The 7,130-nt window shown below is 36.9% G+C and overlaps 1 pseudogene; it reads left to right on the forward strand.

Moving 5' to 3' along the window:
• Window positions 1-2,757: 2,757 nt before the first annotated feature.
• On the forward strand, window positions 2,758-3,498 carry LOC126949938 (ATP synthase F(0) complex subunit B1, mitochondrial-like; annotated as a pseudogene).
• Window positions 3,499-7,130: the final 3,632 nt, after the last annotated feature.

A 7,130-nucleotide genomic window follows, 5' to 3' on the forward strand; every position in this document is an offset into this window, starting at 1 on the left:
ATAGAATACTATGCAGCCATAAAAAGTATGAGATCATGTCCTTTGCAGGAACATGGATGGAGCGGAGGTCACTATCCTTAGTAAACTAATGCAGGAACAGAAAACCAAATACAACATGTTCTCACCAACAAGTGGGAGCTAAATGATGAGAACACATGGACACATAGAGGGGAACAACACACACTGGGGCCTGCTGGAGGGTGGAGGGTGGGAGGAAGGAGAGGATCAGGAAAAATAACTAATGGATATTAGGCTTAATCCCTAGGTGACTAAATAATCTGTGCAACATACCCCCATGACAGAAGGTTACCCATATAACAAACCTGCACATACACCACTGAACTTAAAAGTTAAAAAAAAAAAGGTTCTTAATCATCATCTAAGTAGGAAACCTTAGAGGGAAGGTAGGGGGTGGCAGAAACCTCTTATGTTAAAAAAGTGATCTCTCATTTGAACAGACAAACCAGAGAATCTCCTCCCAAAGTGTTTTTCCCCATTTATTCTAGTTTATCACTCAAATAATTCATATTGTTCATGTCAAAAATTCCCCAATGTGACCACAGTAATTTGTGAAATTAAGCCAGGAGTAAATGCATGTTTGGCCCAGAGTGTCAAAAAACAAATGAACAAAAAAAAGCAAAGACAAAAACAAACAATGACAACTACAATGCTAGGTAAGATCTGGTCAATCACCAAGTCTGGCAGTCTAGAAAAAAATCAACAGCTCCAAGTAAAAGACATTAAATTAAGTAGTTATCAAAGAAACAACGGCAAGCCTGAGGAATGTTCTTATTAGGTTGAAGGTTGGTCCAAGGCAAAATTTTTTTCTATAAGGACACTGGTCTGATGATATCTTCTGGACTTGTCAGCCTTGGGGGGTGCACTGAGAGACACACTTATTAAACCAATGATAATCCTTTTTCATCTTATCATTTTCTCCTAGGGACTCACAACAAAAAGAAACAAGAACAGAACAAGGGCCAAAACATTGTGGAATTAATCAGGAAGTTTCCCCACCAAATATGAGTTCTCAAATCTGATCAGATAATAAAAGGATTCCCGAGAGAGGAATTCTCTTTCCCAGCACACAAAATAAACTCAGTATTACAGGGCTTCAAATAAACATATTGGACCTGAGCCCCAGTGGAGGACCTACCTCATCACTGCAGCAGGAGAGACCCCTGAACATGAGATTCAGGAAGCTTCAAAGTTATGTATGATTTCCAACCTACAAGCCTTGAGCCATGGCAGGGACGGTGTTTCAATTACAGCTTGGGACCTCTAGGATCATCAACAGTCAATTCCCTAAAAGACCATCTGAAAAACCTATTGATCAAACAAAGCTAAGTTTATTAGACTTACTGTAATAAGGTAGAGCACGACATTTAAAGTCTTAGTCGTGGCTCAAAAGGGAGAGTTTAAGGAATATTATTTATAGGGTTTAGGGGGTTTGAGCTTATGAGATTTAGGACAAGTCTTTCATGGCAGGTAACTGATTGTGACAAGTACAATTTTGACATAATAATTTGAAATTGGTGGCAGAATAAGGTGTATTGATGAGTAAACTTGACAGATAAGCAAGCAGTTTGCCTAAGGGATAAACTTATCATAATAGGAGCTGTTTATGCAAATGAGCAAAGTATTTGCCAGGACAAACTTGGTTTGCAGAAATTCCCCAACCAAACCGTAAAATTTACTAGTTTATAGCCTTATTTTCCTGGGCTAGAATTCTCTTGAGCAGTTTTGTTATGATGGCACAGGTGGTCTGAGTTCTCAGAACCTTTTTATTTTGTGACCTCTGCCACAGCTTCCTCAATGGTATACCTGAAAGGTATCATTGACCTAAGATTATCTCCTATAAAAACATCACTTAATATTTCAGAGGAATTTTTTTTTTTATCTGTGGCATTAGAATGTACCCTTTCCTTACAATGGTATTATCCTTTAACCTATCTGATAGTATTTCTGTTTCTATTTCCTTGCAAAGGGGGTATTCGTTGTTAACAGATTAGACTTAGAAGTTTTGCCAGAGTTTGGATCTCTGATTCTTTCAGGATTCCTTTGTACATGGCCCATAAAGGAAGGCACTTTCTGGTGTATCTTTCCTTAACCTGTTCCCCTTCATGTCTAGCAAAAAATTCCTCAAACTTCTAGGGCCAGTAAGAATTTTTTTCTGATTTTTAATGTTTTACAGATTTTTCCTCAAGAATCTATGCTGAAAAAAATTAAACAGCTTGCCCTTAAGATCCTTTGGAAGAAGCAAACAAGTTGAAGATTTTTCTTCTAACATGATTGATTGGTAAAATACTAATAAAAAAAAAAAGATTACAGATGACAGAATCCCTCTGGTCACTTTCTCATATAAGCTACTTCATTACTTTGGACTACAGTAAGAATTCCTTTGCCAACAGTGATGCAGTGAAGCAATTTGAACAGAAGCGTAAAACACATTATTTCATTGCCTACACTTATTAAAACAGAGAAGTAAAACCTAATTTGACTCATTAAATATTAGAAACATTTTTGTCACTCATCTCGAAGGCTTTTTAATTTGACAGAGAAGGTGCAGAGGCAAACATAAACAGACAATGCAAATATACAGACAATGATGGTACTATACACACAAGCATCAGTAGAAAGATCTCAGAAGAGTGCAAAAACTAAAGCCATGAAGATGCCTGTAATTTAATTTAATGTCTTATAATAGTTATAAAAATTTTAAATTCTAGAAGACCACTGCCTGGACCTTCACTGACCATGCTGTCCCAGGGGGTACTTTCTGCTGCCACCACAGCAGTGCCCTCTCTGAAGAACGCAGCCCTCCTAGGTCCAGGGATATTGCAGGCAACAAGGACTTTTCTTACAGGGCAGCCAAGTCCTACCCTCTACTACCTCTTCCTGAATATGGAGGAAAAGTTTGTCTTGGGCTGATCCTTGAGAAATTCTTCCAGTTTCTTTATTCTAAAACTTGTGTAACAGTACCCTATGTGCTTGGAGCCTGGGCTTGTCTTGTATGTGGTACCCAAAGAAATATATGTGATTACTCCTACTCTACAGTATCAGTAGTAGGTTACTCGTCTATGGAATTTAAAAATATGGTACCTCTATTGGAAATTAGCTGATAAACTCAACGAGCAAAAAATTGTCCAACTAGAAGAGGTGAAGCAGGCTTCCATCAAACAAATCCAGGATACAATTGATTTGCAGAAGTTATTGCAGGTATTGGTTCGGAAGTGCCATTACTATTTTGATGTCCAGAGGAATAACATTGCTATGGCTTTGGAGGTTATTTACTGGGAATGGCTGCATAGCGTATATGAGGTAAAGAATTACCTGGGCTATCATATCTGTGTGTAGAACATGATGCATCGAAAGGAACAAGAGCACATGATCAACTGGATGGAGAAGCACATGTTCCAGAGGATCTCTGCACAGCAGGAAAAGGAGACAGTTGCCAAGTGCATTGCAAATCTAAAGCTGCTCTCAAAGAAGGCTTAAGCACAGCCAGTTTTGTCAGTGTATCCAGCCCAACTGAGACAACTGAAACAACTGACTGACTAAGTGAAAGGTAGTCTTTGTGCCAAAATCTTTCTGTATTGCTGTCTACTGAAGTTACAGTTTACTTTTCCTAAAAGTGAAAAGTTTCAGTGTCATTATAGTGAAAGAATTAAGTCTATTGGTCAATCAGATGGTTCTCATCTTTCTTCCTCTGCATGTTGAGTTGTTCCGCGATCACTTTTGAATAAATAGTTTGTTTTTATTAAAACTTGCTGCCTGGCTAAAGATTAGCAAGATATAGTTTAAACTTGTAATTAATTCTACCATCTTGCAATAAAGTGACAATTGAAACAAGAAAAAAATTATAAATTATAAACTATAAAACTCTATCTTCTAGAATTGAATACAAAAAGAATGCAAGCTATAGAATAGAAAATAATATCAAAAGGATACAAGCTATGATCAAGTACAAAGAGTTTTGAAACTAGACAGAAAGATATTTAAATATTTTGGGGAAAAATAAGTGAAAATCCAAATAAGATGATGAAGCAAAGTAACAATAATCTTGGTGGGGGGTGCACGCTTTTTTTAAGAGACACGTTCAGGCATTTCTTGCTTAATGTCAGTAAACTGTTTCTGACAATCTGCACTTATACGCAAAATTGTTAACAGGAGCCTATTTCCAATCATTTTATTTATTTATTTATTTACTTATTGAGATGGAGTCTCGCTCTGTTGCCCAGGCTGCAGTGCAGTAGCATGATCTCGGCTCACTGAAACATCTGCCTCCTGGGTTCAAACGATTCTCGTGCCTCAACCTCCCAAGTAGCTGGGATTACAGTCTCCTGCCACCACGCCTCTAATTTTTGTATTTTCAGTAGAGATGGGGTTTCACCATGTTGGCCAGACTGGTCTCAATCTCCTGACCTCGTGATCTGCCTGCCTTGGCCTCCCACAGTGTTGTGATGTGATTACAGGCGTAAGCCACGATGCCCAGCCTATTTATTTTTAAAATTTGATAATTTTGCTAATCTTCTCTGTATCATTCCCATTTTAGTATATGTACTGCCGAAGCAAGCACTCCAATTATTTTAAACAGCAAAACGTATAATATACTCAACGGCAACTGAAAACCTCCAGTTTCTTCAAATACAAAAAACAGTTGCATATGAGTAACAGATTTTAATGTCAGGATGTGAAATTATTATAACTAAATGTTGTATTATGTGCAATAATGCTGCAGTGCCTCTCTTTATGCCTTGGACATAATGAGAGTTGCATCCCTCCTACTGACACTTTGATATGTTTGTCAAGGCTTCTATGCTGATTCTGTCAGTCTGTCAATCGTATTTGAATCACATCTCATGGCTTTTTCCTGTCATCATTTTGATTAAAAATATTGCATTGAGCTTTGGAGACATAAATATAATTTTCCCCCACATAAACACCAGCCTCAAATAATGTATTGAGAGATAAATATGTTTTATGAAGTCAGAGGTATTAAAAGCCAAGAGGCATCCTACTGAGAAAATCTTAACTGAGGAGAGAACCAGCAGCGTATTGACTATATTATGAAATATGTGATTTAAATGCATGGACTTGAACTATGTGAAACCCTCTCTACAGGCCCTTTTTAAAGTTATAGTAATTACAATTAAGACTTAATCTGAGCCACTTACTGCTGTCACTAAAAAATCATTCTAAAAGTCAGCCTTAAAAAGGAAGGAAACTCCGATACACACTAAAACATGAACGAATCTTGAGGACACCAAGCTAAGCGAAATAAGCCAGTGACAAAAAGACAAACACTGTACGATCCCATTTATATGAGGTATCTGGAGCAGTCGAATTCACAGAAACAAAGTAGAATGGTGATTGCCAGGAATTGGGAGGGAAATGGGCTGTTGTTGTTTAATGGGTATAGAGTTTCAGTTTCACAACATGAACAAGTTCTGGAGATTGGTTGCACAACAACCTGAATATATGGAACACTATTCAACTCTACACTTAGAAATGGTGAATGTGGTAAGGTTTATGTTTTGTATTTTGTATCACAATAAAAAAAAAAAAAGGATGTGGAGCGGAGAATCATTCTAGAACCTCACTTTACTCAGAAGATGTCTCCAAAAATTTCTTGATATGACATAAGTGTCTCTAGTGATTAAGGATGTTTTCACTCAGGAAGAATTAGCAGTATGTGTAAAAAAATTAAGAAAATAAAATCTGTAGTGTTATTATTTTGCATTAAGGAATCTTGTATATCTGCCAGTATTTTTTTAATGTTTGTCTTATTAGCCGTGTAATTCAATTTTCTAAAGTGTACTTGTGTAATTGATTTAGGCTTATGATATAAAATTGAATTCTTGCTAAATATATATATGGTCTAGAAAAAAATCTAAGATAACCTGAGGTATTTATACGTTTAATTTGTGAGATTAATAAGAATACTCAGGAAGACTGTGTCAGACAATCATATTGCTGAAAAGAAAACTGAACATTTTAACATAAAATGTGAAATGCAAAAGGAAATTTAATAAACTTAGATGTTTAAGGGAATTTAATAAGGTCCTAAAATCCTCCTTAAAAGGAGTTATAAAAATTTTCTAGATTTTTAAAAAAGAATTTAAAGACTAGAAGGTGAATAAAAGCTTAAGAAAGAATCAAGTAAATAAAACATTCATTTAAAAAGAAACCTAAGTAAACCTCTAAATGGCTTCTTCTACACATAAAAGCTGTCCTTGAGGGCATCAGAAAACTCATTTTAACACTGAAAATAATATTGAGAGTGACAAAAATCCTTCCTCTGACGGAACTCTAGCCAGGCTCCTCTGAGCAGTCTTCTCAGCTAGGCCTCAACCTTGGCCTATAAATGCTTTAATAAACACTTACATAGTTGCTAACAGCTCAAGGCTGAATCCCCAGAATGACCCCAGTCCCTCTTCAAGTGTCTGCCTTAGAAAACTCAAGGTTGTCAAAAGAATTTACTGTTTTCTCTAGCCAACATCTGAAGATAGGGCCCCGCCTCCCAGTCTCTGTGGGAGGGTAGGAGCTTAACTTTAATAAACACCAGTTAATAAGCCCAGATCGATTTCACATGGATCAACTCCCTTTTCACTTTTTCTAATTTTTCACTTCCCCAGCTCCATTGAGAGCTGGCCTACTCCTGTCACTATTTCCTTACTGCCCCTTTAAAACACCCACTCACTTCTGCACAAATCAAAGCTCAGGTCAGTTCACATTGAACTCTTTTCCTTATTGCCATAGTGTATTACTGAATAAAACCTGTCCTTACCACTTCAACTTGTGTCCAACTTTCTTTATCTTTGACAAAGGTAAAGAAAGAGTGAGACTTGGGTTGCAACAAGCTAACAGGTAGTTGTTAACTGACATAGTATGGGCAAGTCAGGTACCCTATAGAACAGAAATAGAACTAAATTCAAAGACTCCAGAGAACCACGGCTAAAAATGTAAATGTTGGAGTACTTGTCTTCCTATTTAAGTTATATTGAGCCCTTCTCAGTAATTTTTAACCTCAGAGCTTTTACTTGGTTTTTTATTCATTAACTGTTATGCCAGCAGGCAATTTGTGAGTTCTGGGGAAGGCCTGAAACTGTGGAGCGGAAACTATAAGG

The sequence above is a fragment of the Macaca thibetana genome, chromosome 3, assembly GCF_024542745.1.
Source record: "Macaca thibetana thibetana isolate TM-01 chromosome 3, ASM2454274v1, whole genome shotgun sequence".
Classification (NCBI taxonomy): Eukaryota; Metazoa; Chordata; class Mammalia; order Primates; family Cercopithecidae; genus Macaca; species Macaca thibetana.